At 38.9% G+C, this 10,714-nt stretch overlaps 1 long non-coding RNA gene across 1 annotated transcript; it reads right to left on the bottom strand.

The window, feature by feature from the left end:
• Window positions 1–6,291: 6,291 nt before the first annotated feature.
• LOC136435647 (uncharacterized) lies at window positions 6,292–10,225 on the bottom strand. Its single transcript, XR_010755874.1, has 3 exons — window positions 9,972–10,225; window positions 8,288–8,352; window positions 6,292–7,716 (listed from the first exon to the last, which is right to left on the bottom strand). It is a non-coding gene; the product is annotated as an uncharacterized lncRNA (long non-coding RNA).
• Window positions 10,226–10,714: the final 489 nt, after the last annotated feature.

Below are 10,714 nucleotides of genomic sequence, written 5' to 3'. Positions count from 1 at the left end.
GATCCAAACAAACATCTTTGTAGACACTGTGCTTCGTTCAACAGCCAGCACAACTGCTTGTCACAACGGAACGGGTTCTCGGAGACATCGATATGCGCTTTATTTTCGGTTGAGAAAGAGAAGGACTCTTCCGGAAAAGAAAAGAGCCTGTTGTGGCTGAAATCTAAGTGCGAAATATCTGGCATCAAATTAACATCCAGCCTTCCTGAAACGTGAGCGATCTGATTATAAGAGAGATCCAATTCGACCAATCGTGGCGTGTTGTTGTTGAACCAATGCCAGCGGATTGTTGTGATAAGATTATGGCTCATGCAAATGTGCTCGACTTTAGGTAAGTAAGGCAGTTTCGAGATGTCCTTAATGTTGTTCCGTTCGAGAATCAACACTGTGATGTTCTCGTTGTTTGGAATGCCAGGCAGGTCGACAAGTTCGCAACCGTCACAGACAAAGAAAGGAGGAGCGCCTATCCCCATAAGAGTGTTTGCATGTAGCACAACGCTTGATACTGACAGGTAATAAAAAAACAAGAAGGCGTCCGTCATCTTTGGTTGCAATATGCGAAACATCTTGAAAATTTGCTTTTATTTCACGTGTCGATATCAGATATCCGAACGTCTGAGTCGGAACTGGTTACCCGGTGTCAAATCAGCTTTGCCAAAAACAGGCACATAAAGTTTTGTTTGCTAGCAGATATCTTTGGTTATGTTATGCAGACATGTAGTGATACGAAATCGAGTCGTTCATACCACCTCTAGAACGGTCATGCTGATGTCATTTTAACTTATGCCGCCTCTGTTGTGTTGCTTCTATAAGGAAAAATAAGAGCCAAACATATTAGCCATCATCAATATCATACATCAACATGATTATGTTAACACAAAACCGTCTGAAAATTTTGATTGATCGTATCTCATTTGCCACTTTATCTTTTGTCTTGATATTGTACATTATCATAATGCTTACGCAATACCCTGTATAAAGCACAATGTATATCCCATGTACTATAATGATACTGATAGGTTTGTGCGATTAACATTACGGCTAGTTTTATGAGCCAAACAAGTATATTCTTTCTACTAATCCACAAAATTACCAATGCCCGTCATCACACAGATTTAAAGAAATGATCATTACAAATAAGGTATCATTTTTAAAGTTTTCAATTTCAAACCAAAACAATGGAAATGTAGTCGACTGAATCTGATTTTGCAAATTACTATTGTCAGGTTCATTGCGCACTAAAAGCTATTATGTACAACAACTGTTGTTATTATGTTTGTAAACTTCACTTCGAATGACATCAAGAAAATTTGGGCAACCCTGGCATGTAAATATGTTGTACATGCATGCCAAACCAATAAATAGATAAATAAATAAAAATCAAGAAAATTTAGATACATGAAAACAGCTAAAAGCAAGATACATGACATAAATGTATACCTTTTCCGGATAAGCGATGCTTTTGGGCGGTATGCACTGGTATCCAGGACCAAAGGTTACTTTCCAAAGCAGTACGTTCAATAAGTGCCGTAGATACTATCCCGTTGTTATTATCGCCTTTTTTCGTGAGATTATCTGAAGAGAGTCTAAACCACTCCATCATCATATTGTCGTGAGAGTGTCACGGACATCACCCTCCTCCTCCAGTCCTCCCTGTCCTCCATTGCTCTAGGTAGTTCTTCTAAATTGCAGCCTGCATCCTCACACAGCTGCTGTATGTAGGTTGTGCGAGGCCTGCCTACACTTGCATGTCCATGTTTTGGTGCCCACAAAAGAACGTCGCTGGTGATCTCTTCCTTACACCTTCAGGAATGACCAGCGGAACGTAGTCTCCTCTAACAGATGACCACTCCACGTTATGAAAAAAGAGGGCCAATGATGATACATGTATAACCGCCGTGTCGTCCTAATGACAAATGTGGCACCGTTTATAAGAGAATTGTGTGATTTTCTGCCTTTTTATGTATTTCTGTATCTCTTCAATATTGAATAAAAGTGATGATGAGTCTGGATGCTGCGGGCACCGTGCGGATATTACACATTTCCCAAATTCCTGAGTGTCCTGGTCAACAAAATAACATCCTGTTTTTGTCAAAGGTTGTGGATGAGAAAAATGCCAATTTCCCAAATCTCATACCTTAGTGGCTGGCATTTATTGTTACAGACTGTGCATGATTGTTTTGATCGTCTGTTTGTTTGTTTGTTTGTTTGTTTGTCTGTTGCTTCTTTCATCACAGAGGGAGGTAAAATGGAAAGTTCGACTTTGTTACATTTTAGCAGATATCTCTTGTTTTTAGGTAATTGTTGATATACTTGTTTTTACCATACAATTAAAAAGTAACGCTGATGTTGAGTCTTACATTTATTTTGACACTAACACTGATTTTGACACTAACACTGATGTTCACACTAGCACTGATTTTATTTTACACTAACACTGATGCTGCCACTAACACTACCTTTTACACCAACACTGATTTTTACATTATTAATTCAATATTCAACATCACTAGGAAACAAGAAGACGTAGAACCCATGTTTTAGATCATAGTATTACAGGTCTTGTCACTATGTGTACTTTATCACTACTTTTTCCTTTGCACCGAATATGCATGGGTGTACGATAAAAGATTTTATCATCTACCAAACGTATGAGCCTTTTTATGTGTCCGTTAGTTAAAATCCCCCCACACCACTGGCAATGGACTAGTGTGTTTAACTTCCATACTGTTTCAGAAGTATGTACCATTTTTATTTGTCTTTGGTATGACTCAATGCGCCTCTTGTCCATAGGTGTCCTATCTGGGCACGAACTCGGGCCTTCTGGTTCCAAGTGATTTGAACCAGACTGTGGTAAGTGACAGAAGCGCAGACCACTACACCACAGAAACACCCCCATGTGTCCGTATCTCTTCAATTTTAAATAAAAATGATGATGAGTCGGGATGCTGTGGGCACCGTGCGGAGATTACAAATTTCCTACATTCCTGAGTGTCCCGGTCAACAAAATAACATCCTGTTTTTGTCAGACGGTTGCGGAAGAAGAAAATACCAATTTCCCAACAACATGTCATACCTTTGTGGCTTGCAATCAATGCTACACAATGTGGATGATTGTTGCGCCAAAAGTAGTTATTCAAGCAAGTGGATAAAATTTTGAAACAGTCAGAGGTTTCAGACAGAATCCGCTGTCTTTCGCCAGTGACTAAGGATAGGACTGAGAACACCAGGTTTTATACCAAAACTCTGAATAGATATGTTAATGGGGTTAAAACAATTTAAGATGTCTTGACGTAGTCTTCAAAACAAGATTAAATCAAGACAAGGTTGCTGTATGAAACGTCTGACTGTTTCAACATTTCCAGTAGCTTGAGTAACTATCTTTTTTTCTCTTTATTGGTTTTCCAGGATGAATTACATATTCAAATACTAACAGAAATATGGACATACATGGGTCACAACAAAAGCCAAATGAAAACCGAGACAATGTGTACATGTGCAGTACACATACACTTACAGATAATTATAGCCTTATTTATAAATATGAATTGTAGTTTGCCTCCAAATAACATTGTTTAAGTATATGATTACATATCATTATTTCCTTACATCTATATCATCTATATAAGAGTTTTAAATAGTAGTCAACAATAGTATCAATAGTATAATGAAACTTTTTTTGGCGTCTCTTACTACCTGGATGTCTAACCTTCATCAACGTACATGATTGTTGTTTTTGGTTCATGTTTTTTATTACAGAGTGAGGTTTAATGTAAAGCTTGGCTTTTTTTACATTTTAGCTGCTATCTCTTCTTTTATTTCTGAGGTAAAATGTTGATATACTTGTAAAGTTATCTTTGTCGTATATTATATTCACAAGACTGTTAGAACCGATCCTTTTCCTCTGTCCACATCCCTACATTTACTTAGTACATAAAGTTACACTGCTATTAACACTTTAACCCTATCTAGACCGGGCTTTTTTTAGACTTCTTGGACGGGGGGGGGGGGGCTCTTTCGACCCCCCCGTCATAACTTCCGAACGGTAAGCTCTATCATCACCAAATTTGCAGGGAGTGATGTTCACGTGAAGTTTTATAATTCCTGTAATTTTGGTGACGTTATAACGTAATATGACGTAATTATGACGTCATCGATGTGATTTTATTGGCTAAATAGGGAATCCCATAATTTCTAAAAATATTAGACAAAATAGTGCGTATTATTGATTTAAAGGTATGCCAAGACATTTGACGTCAGTTGTGACTAAGTTGACGTCAAAATGACGTCGGAAAATGACGTCATGTGTTGTTAGCGACCCCCTGGGATCCGCCATCTTGGATCGGCCATTTTGAAATTTTTAAAAGTACATTTTTTCCATGTATGATCCCAAATAACAATCAAAATAGACTAAAAACATTAATCTGAATGTTTCTGGTTAAGAAAATTCCAGGTTGTGACGAATTTAAAGGCGAAAAAGCCTGTTTATACCGAAAATAATGATTTTGTCCGCCATCTTGGATTTTGAGTGATGACGTCATCAAATTAGCATAATTTATGAATATTTAATCATGGCAGATACATTAAATCACATGTGATGTTATACATGTAGGAAACTAGTGTGGTTGAGCAAGAAAACATTGGAAACTATGTTTTTATCGAAATTAGTGAAATTTGCATAAAATGCCTCTTCAGAAACCCGTTGCCATGGCAACACGAAAAATGCTAAAGTTATACTTTTATCATAATATTGTTGTCAACTAAATTTCAGGAAAAGTCACCAAGTTTGGTTGTCCTACCATACGTAGTTTGGAAGTTATACGATGTCAAAGTTGGCGCGGGCACTTTTAGTCCCCCCCCCCCGGTCTAGATAGGGTTAAGCTAACACTGGTGTACGCTAACACCGATGTTTTCGACAAAGCTAATATTCACATTTACATTGCTTTTACACTAACACTGGTGATCTTAAGAAAGCTGATGTTCACACTAACACTGCTTTTGCACTACTATTAAAGGAGAATTCCACTCAGTAAGCGGGTATTTTTTCCTGATAAATTATGCTTTTCTAAAAACAAATACGCCCGAGTTTTGACTGAATTACCTCTTAGGACTTTTCGACAGTAATCCTTTTCAAATCCATGTAATCCCCCACAGACCCGCTCTTTCTACTCTGCTGTATACGCATGCGCACTAGTCCAAACACGGAACAGACGACAAAACTGTCATGGCCGCCACAGACTCGGATGAGTTGGGCCCTAATGACATCAGGCCATTTGCCTTTAAGCCTGAACATGATTCAGGACAATTAGAGAATGGCGATTGGAAAGAAGACCCTGCCGGAGCCTCCGCTGGAGCTGGGACCGCCACAAAAGCAGAAGCGGCATAGGACGGCCGCGGTGACCAGACGGTAGCCTCCTGTGCAGGCCTCCTATAACGCGCGACATATATATATGGGGGGGGGGGGGGCTCTTATGCCGGCAAGGGAGTTGTGCAGCCGAGGGAGTTGTATAGGCGAGGGGTCCGCGCGTTATCTACGCTATCTACGTAGATAACGCGCGGACCCCTCGCCTATACAACTCCCTCGGCTGCACAACTCCCTTGCCGGCATAAGAGCCCCCCCCCCCCCCCCCCATATATATATGTCGCGCGTTATAGGAGGCCTGCACAGGAGGCTAACCAGACGGAGGGTTCGCGGCTAGATCCTGGGGACACGAGGAATTCCATCCCCTCTATCTCATGAGGTCTGCACTCAGACTGCACTTATACGGTGACATAACCTTGGAATACAAGATGTCAGAGTGCCATTGAGCAATAGGTAAATGTTGTTACTTTGTTTCTGTCCGTTTTATTTTGCATATCTACAACATCGACCTGTGTGTCAGGACTCATGATAAGCTCACGAAAACGTGAGGCGGACTTTGCGACGTTCTTACCTGGGGTGCTGGCTGCATAGTAGTCGTACCACTGTATAACCCGATATATTACGTACCGAGAAGTTTTAAATAACCTTTCTTGATGCATCTTGTGTGAAGAAATGGACAGTAATTTTGTAATTACTTGCATTACTAAGGGTGAAAAGTCGGAAAATGTTACACAGTGTGGGAGGGGGGCTGTCAGTGCAATTCCAAGATCTGAAAATTATCAGACTAAACAAAAATGGCCAGATATTGTCTACATATTCACATAGATGTGTAGTAAGGATAAGGAAAATATTGTGCACATATTCAAATAGATGTGTAGTAAGGATAAGGGAAATATTATTTGGATAAATAAATCATAAAAAAGACAACATTCTCGTCCTTCTGCAGAGTACTTGTATTAATCTTGATACAAGAAAAAAAATGTAACATCACAATTTACATGCATTTTTTGTTTCTCCCAGGATCTTACGATACTGGCAATTCACATGCTGGGTTCACAAACGACGCCTAGGAAGAACAGTGTGCCGTGTGGTTCTATTCTGTGTGGTCAGCAGGATAAGGCAGGCCTATCCATCTGAAGATGGGACATACATAGGTTTTCTTGAGGCAGATAAGTAGGTCACTAGGTGAGCAGAAGGGCATGTAGGTTTAGATATCATGGCCAAAATTGTATTTACAGAATTAGGACATTTTGCTGCTAAGATGTTTCGCCATCACCTGTCCAGTTGGTCTATAAATCAGTTTGTATTCTTCTAACTCCATACTGTAAGTATTAGAATTAGGGTGAGGGTTTAGCTGGTAAGTCAAAGAACAAACTTGATAACAGTCTTACATGTACACAGGGGTTCCCAAACTTCTTACACTGCATAACAGGTGTGTTTCAACCAAATATAAAAAACTGTCTAGTACCTGTATGTATTCATTTTTATCTATTCATGGTTTATAGTTAAATTTATATGGCAGGCCGAATGGAAACCTTAGCTACTGTCCAAGTATCATTATTTCTACATTCCTTTGAACTAGTTGTACAGCAAGAAAGACATATACATGTATATTACAAGGATATACAATTATATTTCTGAATAATTTTTAAAAATGGCTTGTGTTTACATTTGAGACAGTATTGTTGGACACACATAAACTTGTGGTGGTTGTAAAATGGAATATTTACTTCTGAGATATGGAGGCAGGACATTTATCAATAAAATGCTCCAATGGATATACAATTGGCAACTTGTCCTCATCAATCTAATAAACATAACCTGTGACATATGACATCAGTATATTACTAAGTATCTACCAGGACCAATATTAGGTAAACTACTGTTGACATGTTCATGTTACATGTTCAAGCATCAATATGTATAGTCTAGTATTTGCACATTTTATGTGTCTATAGCAGAGACAGCACCAGAATTTTCAAAACATTTCAAAACATAAACTACATATACATGTAGTTTAGTCATGTAAGGCATGTATGCTGAAAAAAATGAGGAAAAAAATTAAATTGACTACAGAATGATTGAGCATATAAAGGGGCTGGCTTATGGTCTTCAAAACTTGTTTGGTACTGCGCAATAGCTGCCTATTTGTCTGGCCTGGGAATGTGGGCAATGTTAGGGGGGTAAGTCTGGCTTTGGGAGCACCTGGTCCCCCCAGTACTCATTGGACTCCCGGCGCCTGTGCACGACAGCCTCCAACAGCATTCTTCTGAAAGTGTAGTCCTTCTCGTAGATGTTCTTCACCACATCATCCCTTTGCCTTTTGGTGTAGCCCAGAAGCCACTTTAGATCACCTGCAGAGAGAATGTATTCTGAAGTCAACTACATCTTTGTGATACGTAGAGTTAATTCATTGATACAGAGGTGCCAAAATAATGCTAAGCCGGCAATTTTCCTTCACATTAAAAAGAAAAATCATGAAGATGTACGATTGTACACTACTTGTATTATACAGCTTGACATTTTGTCCAAAAACAAAGAACATTATTATATTACTTGTTTAGTTAGCCATAGAATTTCAAAGTTACTCTAAGAAAAGGTTTATAATTCATTGTTTACTATTCTATGCTATGCATACAAAAATATTTATGTACATTTACATCTTTAGGTTACTGGTTAGGTGCACCGGTACCAGTGCAGTAATTATCCAAACAATGAATGTCAGGCCCAGCTAGTATCATACACTTTTTTTCCCTCTTTTTTACCATAAGAAGTAATCTTACCAATGACACACAATATGACAGCCGAGCCCTAGATAAAATTCAACGTTGTCATTGCAAGAAGTAAGTGTCCATAGATGAGAACAAGCTAGAGATGTTACATCATTTTCTACATTATATAAATTATACTAAAAAAAAACACTACCTTTTGTCTTGGGCGTTTCCCTGGGCTTTTCCTTGGATTTTCTTTCCTTGGCGTCCTTACCATTTCTATCAAAAAAACAAAATGACAGTAATGTATTTACTGAAAGTATACATGAAAACATTAAGACAGACATTCTGCGTCATATAGATATAGATAGATACATAGTTTATGTAATCAGAGTACAAATGGAAGTCATATGTTGACCTGAAATAAGCCAGATCAAATGAATCATGGCGGTGTCTGTTAGTGTGGCCAACCTCAGACACAATTTCTCACAAACTCTATAACTATAAGCTTGAAAGCTTTTAACTATAAGTTATAGTTATAGAGTTTGCGAGAAATTGTGTCAAGCTATATGATTGTTAAAACAATCATAAAGCTTGACTATCATATATCCTGGAATGTACACAAAAATTTTGAAGTCTAATACAGAGATTCGGGTACTTGAGAAGTTAAGTAAGGAGTTGAATTTAGCGCAGACCAAATGTCAATAACAAAAAAAATGGAGTCCATGACAAATCAGCACGTCTGCTTGCATAGCCCATTTCTGGCCCTAATTTCTCGCTAACGGTTGATGTGCCTAGCTAACGGAAGCAGTCGAGTGACTATCATATATCCAGGAATGTACAGAAAAAGTTTGAAGTCGCTAAGGTCTTGGAATCCAGAGATCTTGGCACTTTAGTGTGGAGTTGAATGTAGGTCAGTCCATTATGTAAACATCCAGGCAAAATGGCGTCGATTAGAAATGAGCCATCTTCTGGCCCGAATTTCTCGCCATCGGTTGACTCTATAAGCTAACGAAAGCAGTCGAATGACTATCATATATTCAGGAATGTACGCAAAAAGTTTGAAGTCGCTCACATCTTGGAATACAGATATTTTGACACTTTAGAGTGGAGTTGAATGTAGGTCACCATTATGGCAGGCGAAATGGCGTCTATGCGAACTGAACCATCTTCTGGCCCGAATTTCTCGCTAGCGGTTGTCGCGATAAGCTAACCGAAAATAGCCGAGTGACTATCATATATTCAGGAATGTACACACAAAGTCTGAAGTCGCTGGTGTTTGGGAGGACAGAGATTTGGGCACTATAGTGAGGAGCTTTTTGTAGGTCCCATACCCAGGTAAAATGGCGTCTATGAGAACTGAACCATCTTCTGGCCCGAATTTCTCGCTAACGGTTAATCTCATACGCTAACGAAAATAGCCGAGTGACTATCATATATTCAGGAATGTACACACAAATTCTGAAGTCGCTGGTGTTATGGAGGACAGAGATTTTGGCACTATAGTGAGGAGCCTTTTGTAGGTCCCATACCCAGGTAAAATGGCGTCTATGATAACTGAGCCATCTTCTGGCCCGAATTTCTAGCTAACAGTTCATTTGATACGCTATCAAAAACAGCCGAGTGACTATCATATATTCAGGAATGTACACAACAAGTTTGAAGTGTATCGCATCTTGGAATACAGAGTTTTTGGCATTCTTAAAAATACGGTTTTGCTATCTAAAATGGCTACTTGTATGCGTGTAGAAAACTACAGAAGGACAACAACAACAACAACAACATAAAATCGAAAAGCGCTGGCCAGGCAGTTCTGATAAAGATTGTGCACACACATTTGGTCTACTCAAAAATGTATTCCTAAACGTCATAGCATCGTCATCTATACCAGTACCAACCTGTTTTCTCATCGGGGTCCATGCTGGCATGCCCTCCCTCCATGCTGGCAAGCCCTCCCCTCGGTACCGCACCGCGCATTGAACTCTGGGATTGTTGGATGGGTCCTTAGGGGGTTTCATGCCTTGATCACTATCATGTAGCGCCTTGCGTTCAGGCTCCCACTCATGGTAAATTTTACAAGACAAACTAGATCCAAGGATAACGATTCATTCTCAGAGGAATGACAATTCCCGCTTACAGAGTGGAATACTCCTTTAACACTGGAGTTCACAATAACACTGCTTTTCACACTTTTCCTTTTTTTCTTTTTTTATAAACAAATACAATAAGCGAGCCATCCAGCAAGAATCGATATTGTACAGATAATGTGAAAGCATATATAATAATAATAACAGAAGTTATTATAACGGTTAACAATAATGATAACATATATTTCATCGAACAGAAATTAAAATGTAATGTAACACTAAAATCTAGGGATTTCCAACATGAGAATAATAATAACAGAAGTTGAATTAAACAAGAACTTAAGCATATACGATATATATAAGATATTTAGCTGCATAAAGTGCCGCACTTCCCCAGGTGCTTTTATAGCTTGCCTTTCTTCAGGGCTATGTAATATTCTATCTTGTAAAAGAAATAAACATAGCTGAGAAAGGAATCAAAATTCAAGGCCTTAGATTTTCTCTCTCTCTCTCTCTCTCTCTCTCTCTCTCTCTCTCTCTCTCTCTCTCTCTCT

This window comes from Branchiostoma lanceolatum, chromosome 5 (genome assembly GCF_035083965.1).
Source record: "Branchiostoma lanceolatum isolate klBraLanc5 chromosome 5, klBraLanc5.hap2, whole genome shotgun sequence".
Lineage (NCBI taxonomy): Eukaryota > Metazoa > Chordata > Leptocardii > Amphioxiformes > Branchiostomatidae > Branchiostoma > Branchiostoma lanceolatum.
The sequence above is the reverse complement of the archived record's forward strand: the minus strand, read 5'-3'. Positions and strand labels throughout refer to the sequence as shown.